Source organism: Elaeis guineensis, chromosome 8 (genome assembly GCF_000442705.2).
Source record: "Elaeis guineensis isolate ETL-2024a chromosome 8, EG11, whole genome shotgun sequence".
Classification (NCBI taxonomy): domain Eukaryota; kingdom Viridiplantae; phylum Streptophyta; class Magnoliopsida; order Arecales; family Arecaceae; genus Elaeis; species Elaeis guineensis.
The window spans coordinates 85,758,584-85,781,715 of NC_026000.2; positions in this window are offsets into that span (position 1 = coordinate 85,758,584).

Genomic DNA, 23,132 nt, shown 5'->3' on the forward strand with positions numbered 1-23,132 from the left:
CACTTGTAGTTTGTATTTAAGTTTGTTTAAGCTTGATTAGTATACTAGAGCTTGTACGTCATGTATTTCAATTTTATCAGAATCTATGTAAGTGTGCTTTTGTAAATAAAGCCTATTTTTTTTATTTTATTATTTTTAATTAGTTTTTAAGCTTTCTTTACGCTAAGCTTGTTTATATTATTGTTCATAGTACTGTAGCTATACTGTAGCTAATTATTGGAGCATGTGCACTATGCAGTACTGTAGCAGAAATACTGTGCAATACTGTTATACACTATAGCATATTACTGTAGCATGATGGTAAACAACCGAAATACTATCGAGATTATGAAATAAACAACGAATCAGTCTCTTAAGGGTAAACAACCCTAAGGTTGGTAGAGATTGTAAAGTAAACAACGGATCAATTAGGATAAACAATCCAAATACCACCTGTAATATATTGTAAAATTATACTAAAAATATAGTGCAATCTATCGTGTAATTGCGAAGTAAACAATGGAGCGATTATATGCTATTAAATTAGTTAAAGTACTCTGTTTTACTTTAATTTTTTGTTTATTTCTTTGTTCCATTGTTTAAGTATTGTACTTTATTTTATTTTGTTAGTTCTTTTACTTTATATTAAGCAATTTTATTTTACTTTGTTTAAGTTTATCTGCTCTTAGTTAAACTTAGTCCTGTCCATTCCATTCTCAATTTTATTTTATTGCACTTATATTAAGCTTTGTTTTAGTACTTATCTTTATTTTTATTTTTAGTTAAATTTTATTTTTTTCTGTTAGTCTTTTTTACTACAGTTAGTTTATCTTTTTAAGTTTGTTAATCAATCGTAGTTATCACTCAGTAGTATAGTGTGCATAGTTTACAGCTTATCAATAGCTTAGTAGTTTACTCTATAGTTTATTTATGATATTTATGTTCTTTGCTCTTATATTAGTTTATTTACTTGCAATTTGGATAGTCTTAGCTATTCGAAGTTTATTCTATCTTAATTGGTTAAAGTTCATAGTTTATTAATTTATGTTCTTTATTTTATATTTAGTTGCTAGCTTATAACTTAACTTTTATTCTCTGATTAGCTTTCCATTAGTTTATGTTTCAGTTTATATTTTTTTATATTAGCTTAATTTACGCTTTAATTCACCTTAGCCTTCCATCAGCCTGTATCTTAGTCTAGGTTTTATCTTATGTAGTTAGTTTGTCTTGAGACTTTTGTCAGTTTGTTTGCCTTATGTCTGAGTAGTCTATTCATCGTATGTCTCAGTCTTGTTAATCCTTTACCTATGCCTTCTGTAATCAGCATATCATCTGTTTAGGTAATATTATCTATAGGCTTGACCTCATTTACTCCTCTATCATAATCATTTTGCATTTATTCTCGAGTTCCAGGCTGTTTGATATATGATGCATGCGGGCAGTATCGTATACCTTATAGTTCATCTATCCATTTACTGCTTCTACGTGTATATGCATAGCCTACCCATTTGCTGCTTCTACATGTATGCACGTAGCTTTTACTTCTATATCACATTGCTGTGACAATATACTACTGGGCACTGTGATACTTCTACCTCGTGGTTATTGGGATTCCTGATCTACATTAGGAGAGTGCGTTAGGACTCACAAAATATCATACCTCTATGGCTCCGATCCACTCACATACATACAACACTGCTGCTTCCATGCATACGTGTGTGTTGGCCTAGGTTAATCTGGTATCAGAGCCACCTTTCATGCCGGGGAGGGGATCTATCGATTTTTAGTCGTATAAAGTGGACTGTACAGGTAGCATGGTAAATCCCGTGTTAGTCGAGAAGGCATTTAGGGTGGTAAGTCATAAATTAATTGTTGGTATCATCTCTATGACTAGTATCCTTAGATCTCTTACCGTACTTCCAAAATCTAAAATGGGTGAGAAACCTACCAGTATTAGAACTATGTCAATAAAAAATAAATCTTCTGTATGTTTTGAGGAATTAGAGGATAGTTTAGATAATTGGAATATGCCTAAGATAAATTTTAGTAACATATATTATAAGTCATATTTTCTCTCTAGAAATAAATACTTTATTAAAACCATAGAAAAAACTTTTGGTACTAGTTCCAACCAAGAAACGGTACATCTTTTAAAAAGAGAAGACTTAGACCAACTACTTTCTGGATATAAATATTGGCATATAGGATTTGTCCAGATTTCTATCAAGCCATTAACTTGAATAGGTCTTAACACTTCAGCACTTGGCTGTTTAAGAGACCGTCGAAATCTAGATTTTAAAGATTCTCTATTAGGACTTGTTGGGCATAAAATACCCTCGGCCGAAGTTCTTGGCAGGGTCGACCCTCGCGAGTCCCTTCCGTTTTTCGACAACAAAGAAGACTTCGCCCGGACTCCCTCGGGAGCCGAGCTCCGTCCGCAAGTTCTACAACAAAGAAGACTTCTCCCGGACTCCTACGGGAGCCGGGCTCCGTCCGCAAGTTCTACAACAAAGAAGACTTCGCCCGGACTCCTACGGGAGCCGGGCTCCGTCCGCAAGTTCTACAACAAAGAAGACTTCGCCCGAATTCCTACGGGAGCCGGGCTCCGTCCGCAAGTTCTACAACAGAGAAGACTTCGCCCGGATTCCTACGGGAGTCGGGCTCCGTCTGCAAGTTCTACAAAAGAGAAGACTTCGCCCAGACTCCTACGGAAGCCGGGCTCCATCCGCAAGTTCTACAACAGAGAAGACTTTGCCCGGATTCCTACGGGAGCCAGGCTCCATCCGCAAGTTCTAAAATAGAGAAGACTTCGCCCAGACTCCTCTGGGAGCCGGGCTCCGTCCGCAAGTTCTACAACAAAGAAGACTTCGCCCGGACTCCTACGGGAGCCGGGCTCCGTCCGCAAGTTCTACAATAGAGAAGACTTCGCCCGGACTCCTACGGGAGTCGGGCTCCGTCCACAAGTTCTACATCAAAGAAGACTTCGCCCGAACTCCTACAGGAGCCGGGCTCCATCCGCAAGTTCTACAACAGAGAAGACTTCGCCCGGACTCCTACGGGAGCCGGGCTCCGTCCGCAAGTTCTACAACAAAGAAGACTTCGCCCGGACTCCTACGGGAGCCGGGCTCCGTCTGCAAGTTCTACAACAAAGAAGACTTCGCCCGGACTCCTACGGGAGCCGGGCTCTGTCCATGACTTCTGCCGTTGGCCTCGCTACCGATTCTAACCGAACTTCGGCCAGCAAGTCTGGATCCCCTGGCAAGCCACAGTAACGGACACCACTGCTCCACTCTCCGCGGTGGATCCTGCGTAGCCCCATTACTCCTTGACAGGCTGTGTTAACGGCCATGACCCTGCTCCACTCCCTACGGCGGATTTTGTGCGAGTCCCCCACTCCCTGACGAGTCACGATAGCGGACGCCGCTCCAGCCCCCGTAACTGATTCCACGTGGCAAGCCACGACGCTAGCCACGATCCACTCCACTACCCTCCATAATAAATTCCTCCTAACTTTGGGCAGCCCACTACCAGACAGTTACAGGCGTCGCTATCAGTCTGTTGAGCCCCCCGCCTATAAAAAGGGGACCCCAGATACGTTATTCTATAAGCTCTTATTTTTTACCTCAAAACTCTGCTAAATTCTCCGTTCGAGCACTCCATTCTTGTTGAGGCAGAGAACTGACTTGAGCGTCGGAGGGTCTTGCCGGAGCAACCCCACCTCCAGTTTAGACTTCCTTTGCGGATCCCGACGGCGACCGCGACTCCCTCGACTCCAGCTTCTCCGGCGCAAGCGGATTTTTGCACCAACAGGATTGGCGCTAGAGGAAGGGCCGCCGAACCTTCGCAGTGCCCTTGTTCTTAAAGGAGTGCTCAACGGAGCCGCCTCCGATCGTCTTCTCCGGCACCCACTCCTTCTTTCCCCCACAGGATCCTCGCCTGATGCCTTCTCGCAAAGCATCTGCGCAACTACCCACGGCCTCCGCTGCCGTATCCTGGATCCTGATCTCGCCTTTGGTCTCCCGGGTCGCGCATTCTCCGGCTATGGTCGCCAGCATGGAGCGATCGGACGATCGGCCTCCGACGGATTCCGCCAATACTATTTCGGGAGGATCCCGGCAGGAAACGACCAACATGCTAGCTGTATCCCCGAAGCGACAAAAGACTGAAGAGCCCATAACCTTTACCGAAGAAGACACTCGGGGAGTCCAATTCCCTCATAACGACGTGGTCGTAGTTTCCTTGAATATAGCAAATTATGACGTCCGTCGCATTCTTGTCGACAATGAAAGTTCGGCCGACATCTTGTTCTACGACGCCTTTTCAAGAATGTCCACTCTTGACGGTCATCTGAGACCGATTAGCTCCCCCTTGGTAGGGTTTACCGGCAATGCCGTTCCAACGGAAGGAATAATAACTTTGACTGTGGCCGCGGGTCAATATCCGAGGCAATCCAGGGCTCTGGTGAATTTCTTGGTGGTGAAGGCACCATCCGCCTACAATGCAATCCTCAGCCGACCTGGCCTCAATGCTCTCCGAGCCGTCGTATCGACATACCATTTGAAGTTGAAGTTCCCCACCAACCAGGGGACCGGAGAGGTCGGGGAGACCAAGCCCTAGCCAGACACTGCTATAATATAACCTTGCAAAGAGGCGATCAATCTGACTCCTGCCCCGTCGATGGACTGGACGCTTGCGATGACCTCACCGAAGAGAGGGGTGCCCCAATCGAAGATCTGGTACCAATCCCTTTGAATGACGGGAACGCGGAGCATGTAGCAATGATCGGCTCCAACCTAGGGGAGGAGGTGCGGACGCATCTCATTGATTTTCTACAAAAGAATGCGGACGTTTTTGCTTGGGTTCCAGCAGACATGTCGGGGATCGACACAGAAGTCATGGAGCATCATCTGGCCGTCGATCCAAAGCATCGACCGACGAAAGAGAAAATCTGAAGTCATGCTCTGGAGAGGCAGCAGACGATAGCCGAGGAAGTGGATAAGCTCCTCAAGGCCGGATTCATTAAGGAAGTCAATTATCCTGATTGGATTTCCAACGTTGTCCTGGTCAAAAAGGTGAACGGCAAGTGGAGGATGTGCATAGACTTCAAAAAGCTGAATAAGGCCTGTCCGAAGGACAGCTACCCCCTTCCCAGAATCGATCAACTGGTGGACGTGACCTCGGGCCATGAGCTCCTCACCTTCATGGATGCATTCTCTGGCTATAATCAAATTAGAATGGCACCGGAAGATGAAGAAAAGACAGCTTTCATCACAAATCGTGGCCTTTACTGTTACAGGGTCATGCCTTTCGACCTCAAAAATACGGGCGCAACCTACCAACGGTTGGTGAACAAAATCTTCAAGGAGCAGATCGGCCGTAACATGGAGGTCTACGTGGACGACATGCTCATAAAAAGCAAATCTTTCAGAGATCATGTCGTCGATCTCGAGGAGACCTTCAACTCTCTCCGAAAATATAGAATGAAGCTGAACCCAACTAAATGCGCTTTCGGCGTAACCTCAGAAAAGTTCCTGGGCTTCATGGTATCAGGGCATGGGATCGAGGCCAATCCAGAGAAAATTCGCGCCATCCAGGAGATGGCCACCCCAAAGTCAATAAAAGAGGTTCAGCGCCTCACGGAGAGGATAGCGGCCCTTAATCGCTTCGTCGCAAGGTCGGTCGAACGGTGCTTGCCCTTCTTTCAAACCCTCAAGCAGCCGAAGAACTTCTGCTGGACCTCTGAGTGCCAACAGGCATTCGAAGAATTAAGGAGCTACCTTGGATCACCCCCGCTGTTGGCAAAGCCCGAGCCTGGGGAGGAGCTATTTTTATACCTGGCGGTCTCTCCCATGGCCCTTGCGGCCGTCCTTGTCAAAGAAGAGACGAAAGTTCAGGTACACCAAACTAGAAAAACTGACTTACGCCTTATTGATTGCAGCCCGAAGGCTCCGACCTTACTTTCAAGGGCACACCGTGACACTACTCACCAACCAACCAATCAAGGCGGTTTTGCACCGGGCGGACACCTCCGGGAGGATGGCGAAATGGACGATCGAGCTCACGGAATTCAACATCCACTATCGACCCAGACCAGCAGTAAAGGCCTAAATATTGACAGATTTCATAGTAGAGTGTACCATCCCAGAGGAGTGAACCTGAACAAAGTGAAGTTGACGACCTGAAGTCCCAACCAAACTCCTCCGAAGAAGAGGCCGATCCCGCTAATCACTTTTGGGCCCTCTATGTGGACGGATCTTCCAACATATCGGGCGCAAGTGCGGGCCTGATCTTGGTCAGTCCGGAAGGAGTCATCACGGAATACGCTTTGCATTTTGAGTTCCCCACGATAAATAATGGAGCGGAATACGAAGCTCTGATCGCAGGACTAAGGATCGCCAGAGAGCTGGGGATAAGTCAGCTCCGGGCGCACAGTGACTCTCAGCTGGTGGTAGGGCAGGTCAGCGGGAGTTACGAAGCGCGGGAGGACAGTATGGCCAAATACCTTGAGAAGGTAAAGGAGCTCACCCCCGCCTTTAGCAGCTTCAACATTAGACAGATCCCAAGGTTGGAAAATACCAGGGCTGACTTTCTCTCCAGGCTGGCGATGTCGGCTCTGGCCGAATTGCCCAAAGGCATCCTCTTTGAAGTTCTAAAACACCTGAGTACAGAAGAATCGCGGCTCGTGATGGAGATTGACCACGAGCCCAGCTGGGTCGACCCGCTGATAATCTATCTCAGAGATGGAGTTCTCCCCCAGGATGCGAAGGAAACTCGGAAGCTCCGAAATCAAACCTCCCGGTACATCCTTTATGAGGGCAAATTGTACAAGAGAACATACTCCTTGCCCCTCTTGAAATATCTTCGGCCCTCGAAAGCTGACTACGCCTTGTAGGAAGTACATGAAGGAATTTGCGGAAACCATTTGGGGGCTAGATCTTTATCCCATAAGTTACTCCGCCAAAGATATTACTAGCCAACGATGCATCATGATTCGATTGAATATGTCAAAAAATGTGATCGATGCCAGAGATACGCCAACGTCCAGAGACAGCCCGCCACCGAGCTCACACCCTTGAGTGCCCCATGGCCTTTTGCACAATGGGGGATGGACATACTTGGCCCCTTCCCCATGACGTCCGGGCAAAGGAAGTTCCTCCTTGTAGCGATCGACTACTCACCAAATAGGTTGAAGCCGAACCACTAGCAAAAATCACAGAAGCAAAAGTATAAGATTTCGTCTGGAAGTTGATCGTGTGTAGACTCGGTCTGCCTAGAACCCTAATCACTGATAATGGACGGCAATTTGCGAGAGCAAAATTCATCGAATTCTGTGAAGATCTAAACATCTTCCACAACTTCACATCAGTGGCCCATCCCCAGGCGAACGACGAAGCTGAGGTGACCAACAGAACCCTTTTGCAGGGGATTAAAACAAGGCTTGAAAAAGTGAAGGGAACTTGGGTGGACGAACTTTATCATGTGTTGTGGGCGTATCGAACTACCCAGAGGTTACCTACCGGGGAGACCCCTTTTGCTTTAGCCTTCGGTGCGGAAGCTGTCATCCCCATCGAGCTTAAACTCCCATCGACACGAGTCATGGCGTTCGACGAACATCAAAATTCGCAAAATCTTAGAGCCAACCTCGACCTGCTGGAAGAAAGACGGGAGATAGCTCAGGTTCAAATGGCAGCCTACAGACAGAAAGTCGCCCGATATTACAATGCCTGAGTCAAGAACAAAGCCTTTAGTGCGGGAGATCTAGTGCTTCGACGAGCCACTGTCTCGCAACCTCAGGACCGAGGGAAACTCCCCCAAACTGGGAAAGACCGTATGAAGTCAAAGAAGTAGTCCGGTCCGAAACTTATTATCTTAAGGAACTCAGTGGAGCCGACCTCCCACGACCGTGGAGCTCGGAAAACTTACGAATGTACTACCAGTAACTTCGTTTTAGTTGAAAATTGCATACCTATATGTCTTTGGACAATTCAAACAAACTGTATCAAAAACGAAAGGGAAACCTCGTCCCGACAAAGTGAAGGCCCGGTTCCATTTAGACCGGATGGGGGGAGAGGCCCTGCAACGCCCATATGCACCCCCACAGCCCTGTTAGGGACAGGAGGAGAACCTCACCCTAACTTGAGCAAAGTCGAAGGCCCGGTTCCATTTAGACCGAATGGGGGGAGAGGCCCTGCAACGCCCATATGCGCCCCCACAGTCCTGTTAGGGACATGAGGAGAACCTCTCCCTAACTTGAACAAAGTCGAAGGCCCGGTTCCATTTAGACCGGATGGGGGGAGAGGCCCTGCAACGCCCATATGCGCCCCCACAGCCCTGTTAGGGACAGGAGGAGAACCTCGCCCTAACTTGAGCAAAGTCGAAGGCCCGGTTCCATTTAGACCGGATGGGGCGAGAGGCCCTGCAACGCCCATATGCGCCCCCACAGCCCTGTTAGGGACAGGAGGAGAACCTCACCCTAACTTGAGCAAAGTCGAAGGCCCGGTTCCATTTAGACCGGATTGGGGGAGAGGCCTTGCAACGCCCATACATGCCCCCACAGCCCTGCTGAGGACAGGAGGAGAACCTCACCCTAGATTGAGCGAAGTCGAAGGCCCGGACTCCTACGAGAGCCGAGCTCCGTCCGTAACTTCTACCGCAAGGAGGACTTCGTCCGGACTCCTACAGGAGCCGGACTTCGCACCTTACTTTAATTGCAGGAAGACTCCGCCCGGACTCCTACGGGAGCCGGGCTCCGTCTGTGACTCCAATCACAGGGAGGATTCCGTCTGGACTCCCATGGGAGCTGGGCTTCGTCACTAACTTCAACTGCTGGTGATCTTCGTCCAGACTCCCACGGGAGCTGAACTTCACCTTGATTTCACCTACGGGAGCCGAACTCCCGTAGCCTCGCTGAGAACAAAGAAAAATTCCAAGCGAAAAGAAAAAGGAAGGCGATGGATTACATCAGCGGCGATTGGAAAGCAAACAGCGTCCAAGGTGCAGAGAACCCTATCACAGCAAGAATTGGGGCTTCCATCAGGAGTCCCAGCTTTCAAGGAGGCTTTCGACGCAAAATAGGACAACTTCCTCAAGGTGACAGAAGCTCGGACCTCCGAGCTCAAGCCCTGAGGGGGACACCAAACCCGAATGGCCCCAGGCGAGCCTGCGGCCACGGACGGAAAAGATGGGTTGTTACGATGGCAACTGGGTACCTTCGAAAGACGTGAAAGTCGAAAAGGAGCTCGACAAACAACAATTCAACATGGATAAAAGGGCCATCGGTGACCTTAGGATGACGTCAAAAAAAAAAAAAAAAAAAAGGGGGGGGGGAGACGGAAGAAGGAAGAAGAAGGAAGTTCGACAGACAACAATTCGATGTAAGGTGCGGACGAGGTAACAAAATCTCCTTCTCATTTTTCAACTAACAAGATGTACGTTAAAAGACTCGGAGGGCCAGAAAAAAATGCATTATTACAAGGCTTGAGAACACGACTTGGAAAGGACACACCGGAGGCCGCTTCAAGCTGCAAACTTCTCTTCCCATTTTCGTCCTTCCCAGCTGCATTTTCCAGTGCGTGCGTGTAACAGGCCTATCGGCTCTCGCCCCGCCTCGTTCCGCTCCATCTCCGAAGTCCCAACCTCAGGGGGAAAAGGATGGGATAGATTCTAGGGGGCAGTAAGGGCAACGGCAGCGACGACGAAGACCTGTTTCAAGAAGAACTGGAGTCACCTTAGAGGCAGTGGTGGCGCCAGAGATATGCGCCATCACCGAAGGCTCCGCGCAGCCGCCGTCCAAAGTGCTTCGGCAAGACCAGCATGCACTACTTCCACCGCCCCCGCAGCGAGCTTTACTACCCCACCGTCGACGCCGACCGCTTCTGGTCCCTCGGCCCCGACGGCATCAAGGATTCCGCCACAACTCGTGATGTCAGCTCTGCCCTCCTGACCAGTTTCACCCCGCCTTGCTACTCCAAAATTCTCAGGCAGAACACCTTTACCGGCGGTCCCCGTTATTAAAACCCTGTTGTTGAAGGAATTCTTCCTCGAGCCCCTTTTGGAACGACGGGGACCTTCAGCGGCCGCTCGATGACCGGAGAACTCACGGACCGCTGTTCTCCTCCTTGCCTTCCTCCAAGCCCTCGACATCCCCTTGAGGATGGCCTCCGGGGTGGAGGACATGGTGAGGAAACCCCTTAGAGAGGAATCGAGGGGCTGAAGATGGCAAGGATCGGCGCAAAGGATGCTTGGAGTTGGCAGGGACACCGAGGGAGTGACTGAGTAGCTAGGCTCTCAGATGGAAGAAAGGTGCCGTCCTTTTGGTGGAGTAAAGCCCCGAGGGAAGGGTAGGGGGTTTAAATAGGTAGTGGATCTTAGCGCAATTATGATGGCGGGCATCTTTAGTCCAACCGGTGCTTGCCACGTGTCCCGCGTGTCCCACTCGCCGCTATCGAGGATTGTCTATTCGCAAATTTCCATGGCACGACGCTTGGGATCATGTCTCGATGGGAGTTCCGAAAAGACTCTTCGGGTCGCCATAATCGGAAAAAGGGCTCTGGCATGCGTGCATTAATGCCAACATATCCGAGGACGGTTGTGCCCGGACGTCGGGGGGAGAACTTCGGCTGCGACAACTTCTCCGTACTTCCTTCATCCAAAATTCGAACTCGGAAGTGGGGGGACTAGTGTTGGGCATAAAATACCCTCGGTCGAAGTTCTTGGCAGGGTCGACCCTCACGAGTCCCTTCCGTTTTTCGACAACAAAGAAGACTTCGTCCGGACTCCCAAGGGAGCCGAGCTCCGTCCGCAAGTTCTACAACAAAGAAGACTTCGCCCGGACTCCTACGGGAGTTGGGCTCTATCCGCAAGTTCTACAACAAATAAGACTTAGCCCGGACTCCTACGGGAGCCGGGCTCCGTCCGCAAGTTCTACAACAAAGAAGACTTCGCCCGGATTTCTACGGGAGCCGGGCTCCGTCCGCAAGTTCTACAACAGAGAAGACTTTGCCCGGATTCCTACGGGAGTCGGGCTCCGTCCGCAAGTTCTACAACAGAGAAGACTTCGCCCGGACTCCTACGGGAGCCTGGCTCCGTCTGCAAGTTCTACAACAGAGAAGACTTCGTCCGGACTCCTACGGGAGCCGAGCTCCATCCGCAAGTTCTACAACAGAGAAGACTTCGCCCGGACTCCTACGGGAGCCGGGCTCTGTCCGCAAGTTCTACAACAAAGAAGACTTCGCCCGGACTCCTAAGGGAGCCGGGCTCCGTCCGCAAGTTCTACAATAGATAAGACTTCGCCCGGACTCCTACGGGAGTCAGGCTCCGTCCGCAAGTTCTACAACAGAGAAGAATTCGCTCGGACTCCTACGGGAGTCGGGCTCCGTTCGCAAGTTCTACAACAAAGAAGACTTCGCCAGGACTCCTACAGGAGCCGGACTCTGTCTGCAAGTTCTACAACAGAGAAGACTTCGCCCGGACTCCTACGGGTGCCGGGCTCCATCCGCAAGTTCTACAACAAAGAAGACTTCGCCCGGACTCCTACGGGAGTCGGGCTCCGTCCGCAAGTTCTACAACAAAGAAGACTTCGCCCGGACTCCTACGGGAGCCGGGCTCCGTCCGCAAGTTCTACAACAAAGAAGACTTCGCCCGGACTCCTACGGGAGCCAGGCTCTGTCCATGACTTCTGCCGCTGGCCTCGCTACCGATTCCAACTGAACTTCGGCCAGCAAGTCTGGATCTCCTGGCAAGCCACAGTAACGGACACCACTGCTCCACTCTCCGCGGCGGATCCTGCGTAGCCCCATTACTCCCTGATAGGCTGTGTTAACGGCCATGACCCTGCTCCACTCCCTACGGCGGATTCTGTGTGAGTCCCCCACTCCCTGACGAGTCACGACAGCGGACGCCGCTCCAGCCCCCGTAACTGATTCCACGTGGCAAGCCGCGACGCTAGCCACGATCCACTCCACTACCCTCCACAATAAATTTCTCCTGACTCTGGGCGGCCCATTACCAGACGGTTACAGGAGTCGCTATCAGTCTGTTGAGCCCCCGCCTATAAAAAGGGGACCCCAGATACGTTATTCTATAAGCTCTTATTTTTTACCTCGAAACTCTGCTAAATTCTCCGTTCGAGCACTCCATTCTTGTTGAGGCAGAGAACTGACTTGAGCATCGAAGGGTCTTACCGGAGCAACCCCACCTCCGATTTAGACTTCCTTTGCAGGTCCCGACGGCGACCGTGACTCCCTCGACTCCAGCTTCTCCGGCGCAAGCAGATTTTTGCACCAACAGGACTCATAGAAGCTAATTTGAGTAATGGATCAGTATTCTTTAATGTTGGCCCTAATTTCTCTATTTCATTAGTAGATCTAAATATCCTTGATTGTCTTACTCTTAATCTAATTACTTTAAGATATGAGATGAAACCAGGAATAGAGATCTTATCTGTTACTTATAGAATCTACTATAAAGCTATCACCACTGTTAGTCCTGGGGTAAAACTAGCAACTTCAAAAGGATTAACTACTTTGTTTATGGCCAACCTTAAAAATAATTATATAACCCCTAAAAGATTAAAATAGGATGAAATAGTTATGCCAGAAAAATAGACTCTAGATCAAGTTATAGAACCTAAGGAAGTTCAAAACTTTGATGCTAATAGAATCATAGAAACTCTTGATGGGAATGTGGAAGTATACTTCTCTACTAGTCAAAGAATTACAATAGATAGAAGAATTTCTACATCTGATGTACCTACTTCTGAAAAAGAAAAGGCTCAATCAAGATCCTCAGATATTGCATATGCTATGTGTTGGAATTCGAGATTCGGGGCATGCATGTGTGTTTCAAAATTTTATTTTCTAAATACCATAGCGGAATACAAGATTAAAATACCTTTAATCTGAATCATAATGTATAAAAATATAAAACCACAAGGATCTAGTTCATGTACTGAAATTGACATATGCTGAAATTCAGATTGTGATCAATTCACATACCTGTTTCGCAATCTTTTTTTTCAAATCTGGATTGAGAAGAGAAGAGATTTTCTTCTAGCCACACAAATATCTGGCTTCTATGGGTATCCACTCAGGATCAGCCTATAACAGTCCTCTAGAATTTGAATTTTTTTCTCTAAGAAAATTCAACCTGCTGAATCTGAATGAAGTCTGGATCATGATCAATGCTTGATCTCTTTCCTTGATCTTCTTCTTCTCCTCTTCTCTAGCCTTTCTCCCTTCTTATATGTTGCTGCTGCAATCTTGAAACCAGCAAGGAAGAGGATGGCTAACACCTTGGATGTGGGAGACTTGGGACATCCCAAAGGTTGGGGCATGTGGGATGCCCAAGGCAAGAAGAGAAAGAGAGAGGAAGAGAGGGTGTGGGGAGACCTTCTAGGTGTCAGGGACTACTGGTTTGGATGCTTTAGGGACTTTAGGGGAGGTTCCTTTAAATAGATATAAGGATTGAATCTTATTCAATCTCATAATACAAGTCCTACTTGCATTAGGTTTCCTAATAACTTAAGTTATTTAAGTTACATTAAGAATCTTATTAGGTGCTAACTCTTGGAGCCCTTGCACCTAATTAAACACATCCTCTTTTGGACCCAAGGGATGCCTCATATCATATTAATAAGCCCTCTAATCATAGAACACGCCCATCTTGATCAAATCAAGATGGCACCCCATAATAACTATTAAGAAAAATTAATTAGAAACTTGCACTCTAATTTAATTGATCCATAACCTTAGACACCCAACATTTAGAGTTTCATGAATCTAATTCATGTAGATTATTAACAGATAATTAAGTTTAAATTATCTTATCAAAGAAAAAATTCCAACGGAAAGAGAAATTGGATCCAACCATGTGCTAGCAAGGTTACCTTGAATCCAATCAAATTTCTATAATCCAACTGATACTTCATCAGTTCAATTGCAAATTCCAAGCCTAATCTCTTTGTTGTATGACCCCATTGGTTCAATTCTATCTGGTAGTGAGATATACAATGATCTCTATCAAAATATCATTAAAACTCTTTCCAATGGATTGAAATAATTTCACTCTAACTCATCAAGGATTATCAATCTAGAACAATCTTAGTGAGCTTTCACAATCCACTAGTGACACCAAGCAGTATGTAGTGGCAACCTAGTAGAATTAAAATGAATATCTAGGTATAGTTAGCATGTGATTTAGTCCCTCTATCATAAGTTCCAACTAGATGGCAGGTCATGAATAAATTATCAAACCTCATCATCAGTCATATGATCGATTCGATTAGTTCAAGTCCAGTTGTGACTTCTATGAAAACTCTTTTCCATCAATCATACTATTGTGGCCACAGATTCTTAGACTTAGCTTCTCAAATCCCATAGGACTACTCTTTTCTATCAAGATTAATAGATCCCATCTTGATGTGTACCCTACCTTTACAATGGACCAACTATTACCAACATCCACTACTAGGGCTCATTAAGACCCATATTTAGGTGTTAGTCAAACTCCAGCAGCTACACTACAGGCAGTAGTATAATCTCAGATCAAAGGACCATTTGCACACTACAGCATTGAGATGATCACTGACGATCGAGTAAAAATCTAAGTGATGTCTCATATGGTCACGCTCAGTACTAGTTGTTCTCTAATAATTACCCACACTCGTCGCCTAGTGTCCCTACACTGTAGACTAGAGACTCATCTATCCTAAAGAAAGCGATCTGTGTGCCAATCTATCTGGATCAATCACTGTCCTCATAATGATCCTATAACTGAAAGTATTTAGGAATTAAATATATATCTCTAATTCTCAACACCTTAAGAATATGTATCGAAACTAATTCTTTAGATGATTCAAAGATACATCACACTTGAATGAAAAATAAATTTATCTTTTTATTAATCAAATCAATATATTAAGTATAAAATTATCTCCTAGAGTTTTTATAATGTGTTAGCCATTTTGGCTTCTAGGATATACATCTAGCAATCTCCCACTTGGACTAAAGTCAAATGACCACAAATCTAAGTCCCATCTTCTCAAGGTGGACTTTTATTTTCGATTGGTTCAACTGCTTGGTTAGCGGGTCTGCCATGTTATCTACAAAGTCTACTCTTCGCACCTCGACATATTTCTTTTTGAGGTAGTCACGTATGATGTGATATCGCCGCTCGATGCGCTTCGATTTCTGATGAAACCTCGACTCCTTAGCAAGTGCTATGGCTCCATTGCTATCGCAGTACAATGGTATGGCATTCGATGTCATAACTCCAAGTTTCATGATGAACTTCTTGAACCAGAAGCCTTCCTTTGCAGCATCCGAAGCAATGACATACTCAGCCTTCATGGTTGAATCCGCCATGATGAGTTGCTTAGAACTCTTTCAGTTGACTACACCATCATTACAAATGAATACATATCCTGACATAGACTTTCTATCATCAGGATCAGACATGAAGTTTGAGTCAGTATAGCCCTCGACTCGTAACTCAAAATCTCCTTCAAAGATCAAGAACAAATCTTTAGTCCTTCTTAAGTACTTAAGGATGTTCTTCACAGCTATCCAATGCTTCTCATCTGGATTTAATTGATACCTACTCGTGACACTCACAGCAAGGGCAATATCAGATCGAGTACGTAGCATGGCATGCATGAGGCTCCCAATGGCTGAGGCATAAAAAATCTTACTCATGTGCTGCACCTCTTCAGATGTGGTCAGACACATCATCTTGGAGAGACTAATACCATGCCTAAGAGGTAAAAGTCTTCTTTTGGAGCTTTTTATGCTGAATTTTTTTAGTACTTTCTCTATGTATAGTTTTTGTGACAGACCTAATATCCATTTAGGTCTATCCCTATATACCTTTATTTCGAGAATATAGGATGCTTCTCCTAAATCTTTCATGGAGCATTCTTTGGACAACCATCTTTTGACCATGCTCAGTATAGAAATATCATTCCTAATGAGGAGAATATCATCCACATACAATATGAGAAATGTTATCGCACTCCCATTGACCCTTTTATATACACATGGTTTCTCTTCATTTTTGATGAAATCAAATGATTTGATTGCCTCATCAAAATAATAGTTTCAACTCTGAGAAGCTTGCTTTAATCCATATATAAACCTTTGCAGCTTGCAGACTGTGATCACCATCACCAGACGTGAAACCCATAGACTGCTCTATATAGATATCTTCCTCAAGATATCTATTCAGAAAAGTATTTTCATATCCATCTGTCAGATTTTATAATCATAGTAAGCTGCAACAGCAAGCAGAGTGTGGATGGATTTCAGTATGGCTATGAATGAGAAGATTTTCTGATAGTCAATGCCCTTGCGCTGACTGTAATCTTTAGCCACAAGCCTAGCTTTATAGGTGACTATCTTACCATTGACATCTATCTTCCTTTTGTAGATCCATTTACATCCAATGGGTACAATACCCTTAGGTGGATCCACTAAAATCCAGACTTAGTTCGAGTGCATGAGTCAATTTTTAACTTCATAGCATCTAATCATTTTTCGAAATCGATGACAGACATCATCTCGTCAAAGATATTAGGATCATCACTATGACCCTTATCTTTCATAAAGAATATTTTCTTTATTTTCTCCATAAGCATACCCATGTACCTATCAGGAGATCGAGAGACCTTGCTAGATCTACGAGGTAGTTGAGGAACATTTACTATTGGCTCATGAATAATAGATTCCTGAGGATCAATAGCTCTTAGCTTTTTTGAGATCTTCTCTTCGAGCTCAACTAACCTCCTACTACCACCATCCTGGATAAACTATTTTTCTAAGAATACGGCATTTCGACTCACAATCATATTATGATCTTTTGAAAAGTAGAAGTAATATCCTATGGATTCTTTAGGATATCTATAAAGTGAGCTATAATAGATCTATCCTCTAATTTATCCGTTATTAATCTCTTGACATAGGTCGGACATCCCCAAGTCTTAATATAACCTAGATTAGACTTCTTACCAAACCATATCTCATATGGTATGATAGGAATAGACTTTGATGGAATCCTATTCAACAGGTGAATTAGATTAACAAGGCATGTCCCCAAAGATATAAGGGTAGATCAGTGAAGCTCATCATGAACTTGACCATATCCAATAGGATTCTATTCCTCCTTTCGGATACCCCGTTGAGCTGAGGTGTTCCAGGAGGTATCCATTGAGAGACTATGCCATTGTCCTTAAGATATCTAAAAAATTTCTGACTAAGATATTCACCTCCTTGATCAAATCGAAGAACCTTAACGGATTTGTCTATTTTTTTCTACCTTATGTCTAAATTTTTTGAACCTTTCAAAGGCCTCAAATTTGTGTTTCATTAGATACACATATCCGTACCTAGATAAATCATCGATAAAGGTAATGAAGTAGGTATAACCACTCCTGATCTGTACATCAAATGGCCCACACGTCAGTATGTACCAGGGTAAGTAACTCAGTGGCCCTCTCCTCATGTCCTACAAAGGATAACTTGACTATTTTTACTCAAAGGCAAGATTCGCAAGCTGGATATGACTTTGGATTAAGAGAGCCAAGGATCCCATTCTTTTCCAATCTGTTTATCCTATCCTCTCCAATATGGCCTAGTCTATGGTGCCACAAGTATCTCTGGTTAATATCATCTCTGGATCTCTTTTAGCCTATGGCACTCACTATTTGCTCGTTTAAGTTTACATTCGTATCAGCATGCAAGTGATAAAGACTATCAATCAAAAGATATTATGCAACCAATTTATTCATAAATAAATAAAATAAAAATCTTTATTGAAACTAATTTTAAAACCTTCCTGTGCTAGCACAGATACAAAAATCAAATTCTGACTAGCTACAAGAATATAATAACGATCTTTTAAATCTAATTTAACATCAGATGGTAATCGAAGAGGACAAGTACCAATGGCCTCTGCAGCAACCTTTGCTCTATTGTTGACCCAAAGGATCATGTCATTTTCTTTTAACCTCCTACTTTTTATCAGACCCTGCATTGAGGTATATATATGAGCACTCGAGCTAGAGTCTAATATCCAACTAGAAATAGAAGAAATCGTAAGGTTAGATTCAATTACAAGTATACCTTCAGAAGGTTTATCACTTTTTTTGATCTTAAGCTCTCCAGATATTTTGGATTGTTCCTCCTCTAATGGCCTTCAGCATGACTGTGGAAACATTTTTCCTTTGCTTTGACCTTACTAGAAATTTTTTTCTTTGCCCTATTCTCCTTTTTTTGCTTCTTAGTGATTTTTGCCTTCTTCTTCTCAATAGACTTTCACTTGAAAGAAATCTACTCCATAGTGAGAACAGTGCCCTTTGAACTCTTCAAGATTTTCTCCGTAGTGACCAATATGTTGATCAGTTCAGGTATAGTGCAATCAAGTTTGTTCATATAAAAATTTATAATACATTGACTATATGAACTTGTAAGGGATTAAAGGATTAGATCCATCTGTAATTCTTTTTGTATTTCTAGCCCGAGCTTTTCACGCTTCTTAATATCCTTGATCACTGTCATACAGTGCTCATGGACTGATTGCTCTTCACGCATCTTCAGATTGGAGAGTCTTTTGGATATCTTGAAGCATGCTATGCAGCTCTACTCACCATACAACTCTTGCAGGTGAGTGATCATAGCCCTGACAGTAGGCATATGCTCATGATGGCTTTGTAACTTATTTGACATAGACGTCAGTACATAACACTTAATCCGACTATCTTCATTCGTTCACTTCTCAAAAGCAACCTTTGCTCAGCAGTAGGACGGTTTGGTAGCACTATAAGTTCCTGATCGAGTACATGATCTAATTTTTTTGAGATCAGAATAATTCTGAGATTTCTGAGTTAGTCTTTATAATTTATACCAGTCAAATGATTGATTTTAAAGATGTAGGCTAGAAGATTTGAGGCTGACATTATTAAACTGTGAGAGTAAAAATTCAAGTTAAACTTTTGTACTTAATGGTTATATTTGCTTCTAGGAACTTTAAGATGCAAACAATGACTCTTACTAATTTATCGAATTCTTACACTCTCTAAAAAGAAACGAAAATCCTAATGCGATAAAGAATTTCTAGTGGGTACTGCAGTCCCACTAATGCATGCACCTCACCTAATAGTTATTGGTAACATGCACCCCGATGCATAGGCAACTCTTTATTCAAATGCTTCTCTAAGCATATTGCAGTGACTTGATCTTTAAGTCATGTAGACTCACCTAACAGTTATTGCCTATACTTTTTAGTTAAGCCCAACCCACCATTCACAAGCAGGTGTAAGACCATCATTGGGTCCCTCACCTAACAGTTATTGGGCCCAACCCCATCTTTACCCTGAAGCAACTCTTTGCTAATAGAGTGGTTGCATATTTTGGATGCAACTGAACCACTGTGACCAGCTAAGAACAATCAACATCGGTAGCATGCCCGCACATCTACAATAGTGGAAGACCTATGGACTTAATATTTATGAGGAGATTTAGATTTAGGTCTCATCTAATCAATCATCATATGCTCGATCTAATTGGCACGGGCTAAACCAAACCGCTAAGCAATCCAATTTAAGACCCAATCTTTTAAATTGGCTAGGTAAGTCAAGATCGGTGGAGATCCCTCCATTGCTTTTCTTAAATACTAATAAATTGACTAGGTAAGTGAATAAAATTAATTAAATAACCATGTCTCAGTTATTTGCCTTAGACAGCAATAGATCAATTGGTCTAAATAGGTTAACTCAAGTAAATCAGGCTCAAACCATCGAGCCAAATTAGGTCTTTAGGTTAATCGATTTTATATATAGGACTCAATCAATTTGATCAATAATAATTATATGATCATTTAACTTAATTGATATGATCCTAATCAATACTTGACTCGATTCGATCAATTACTTAATCAAATTAGACCCATATGACTCAAATCAAAAATCTTAGATGCAATCCTATTACATGACCTAATTTATGTTTTTTCATAACCAAAACCCCTATACACAAACATAAATTTTAGATTCTAAAATTAAATTTTAGATCTAAATTTTTAACATAAAAATAAATTTTAAATTATAAAAATAATTTATAGATTTAACATACAAACATATATCACAAATATGCGTGTAAAATTTATATCTAAATAAAATTCAGATCTACTACATGATATCATATATCTTATATACTAATCATAGATCATATCAAAAATAAATTTATGATCTAAATATGTAATCATATAACACATATATGAATCAAAATTTAAATCATATAAAATTTTAAATTTTCATGCATGCATCTATATATCATATAAACATGAACTAGAACTCTTTCTAGATCAAAATTCAGATCTATATATACTTTCACATATCAAATATATGTTCTAAAATCAAATCTAAAATTAATTTTATATTTTAAAATTTATCTATACATCTCATGTATCAAGAAAAAATCAAGTTTTGAAACTCTTTTCAAAACATGTATGACAATTTCAGTAATATAAAACCCATGGCTCTGATATCACTATTGGAATTCAAGGTTCAGGGCATGCATGTGTGTTTCAAAATTTTATTTTCTAAACACTATAGTAAAATACAAGATTAAAATATCTTTAATTTAAATCATGTATGCATAAAAATATAAAATCATAAGGATCTAGTTCATGTGTTGAAATTCAAATTGTGATCAATTCACATACCTATTTTGCATTTTTTTTTTAAATTTAGATCTAGAAGAGAAGAGATTTTCTTCTAGCCATACAAGTATCTGACTTCTATGGGTATCCATGTGCGATCAGTCTGGAACAGTCCTCTAAAATTTAATTTTTTTTTCTTTAAGAAAATTCAGCCTGCTAAATCTGAACGAAGTCTAGATCGTGATCAACGCTTGATCTATTTCCTTGATCTTTTTCTTCTCATCTTCTCTAGTCTTTCTCCCTTGCTATATGCTACTGCTAGAACCTTGAAACTAGCAAGAAAGAGGATACCCAACACCTTGGACGTGGGAGACTTGGGACATCCCAAAGGTTGGGGCGTGTGGGACGCCTAAGGGGAGAAGAGAAAGGGAGAGGAAGAGAGGGCACGGGGAGACCTTCTAGGCAGAGGAGCTGTTGGTTTAGATGCTCTAGGGATCTTAGAAGAGGTCTCTTTAAATAGGCATGAGGATTGAATCCTATTTAATCTCATAATACAAGTTCTACTTGCATTAGGTTTCCTAATAACTTAAGTTATTTAACTTACATTATGAATTCTATTATTACGCACCAACTCTTGGAGCTCTTGCATCCAATTAAACACACCCTCTTTTAAATCCAAGAGATGCCCATATTAGATTAATAATCCCTCTAATCATAGGACACAACTAACTTGATCAAATCAAGGTGATGCCCCATAATAATTATCAAGAAAAATTAATTAGGAACTTGCACCCTAATTTAATTGATCCATAACCCTAGACACCCAACAATTAGAGTCTCATGAATCTAATTTATATAGGTTATTAGCAGGTAATTAAGTTTAAATTATCTTATCAAATAAGATATTCTAACAGAAAGAGGAATTGGGTCCAACCATGTGCTAGCAAGGTTACCTTGAATCCAATCGGATTTCTCTAAACTCAATTGACACTTATAAGCTCAATTACCAATTTCAGGCTTAATCCCTTTATTGTGTGACCCCATAGGTTCAATTCTATCTGATAGTGAGATATGCAATGATCTCTATCAAAGTATCATTGAAACTCTTTTCAATGGGTCAGAATAATTCTACTCTAACTCATCAAGGATTTCGATCCAAAATAATCCTAGTGAGCTCTCACAATCTATCAGTGACACCTAGCAGTATGTAGTGGCAACTTAGTAGAACTGAAATGAACCTTTAGGTGTAGTTAGCATGTGATTCAGTCCCTCTATCGTGAGTCCCGACTAGATGGTAGGTCATGGATAAATCATCAAACTTCATCATCAGTCATATCATAGATTCGATTAGCTCAAGTCCAATTGTGACTTCTATGAAAACTTTTTTTCATCAATCATACTACTATGGTCATAGATTCTCAGACTTAGCTTGTCAAATTTCATAGGACTACTTTTTACCAAAATTGATAGATCCCATCTTGATGTGCATCCTATCCCTACAGTGGATCAATTATCGTCAACATCCACTACAAGGGCTCATTGAGACCCATGTTTATATGTCAGTCAACCTTCAGCTGCTACACTGCAGACAATATAGTACAATCTCAGGTCAAAAGATCATTTGCACAACTGCAGTATCGAGATGATTACTGACGATCGAGTAAAAATCCAAGTGATCAGTCATGCTCAGTACTAGTGTTCTCTAACAACTACCCGCAGTCATCGCATAGTGTCTCTACACTATAGATCAGAGACTCATCTATCCTGAAAGAAGTAACCTGTGCCAGTCTATCTGGATCGATCATTATCCTTATGATGATCCTATGATCAGAAGTAATTTAAGAATTAAATACATGTCTCTAATTCTCAACACCTTGAGAATATATATCAAAACTAATTTCATGGACGATTTAAAGACACATCACACTTGAATGAAGAATAAATTTATCTTTTTATTGATCAAATCAATATATTAAGTATAAAATTGTGTCCTATAATTATTACAATATGTCAGCCATATTGGTTTCTAGGACATACATCTAACACTATGTATGAGCCAATAAGATCTAAACCTGAAATCAATATAATTAATTTTGATGAATTTTAGATAAATAAAGAACTACTAAAGAAAGAATTTGATTCTGAAAAAAATATAGATAGAAAATAGTGATTCTTTGACATTTTTATTAAGAAAGAGAGAAACATTATTAGAGACCTTTGGTTCAATCAAATAAAATCTGAAAAAAGATATATCTCCTTCTTTGATTGGTTTAACAACTATTTTAAGGATATCAAACCTAGTCTATAAGTTGCTATAGTCAAAACTATTTCTAATTCTTGAAAAATTGAAAGAGATCCTGATATAGATTCAATACATCCTCCTTTTGAACCAGTGCTAGTTGATGGAGGAATTCATGCTAGTCCTGTAAAACTGTTTGCTACTAGTCTTAAAAAAACTCCTAAGGTGGAACATCTTCAATGATAGTTCTTTTCTGAGTGAACTAGAA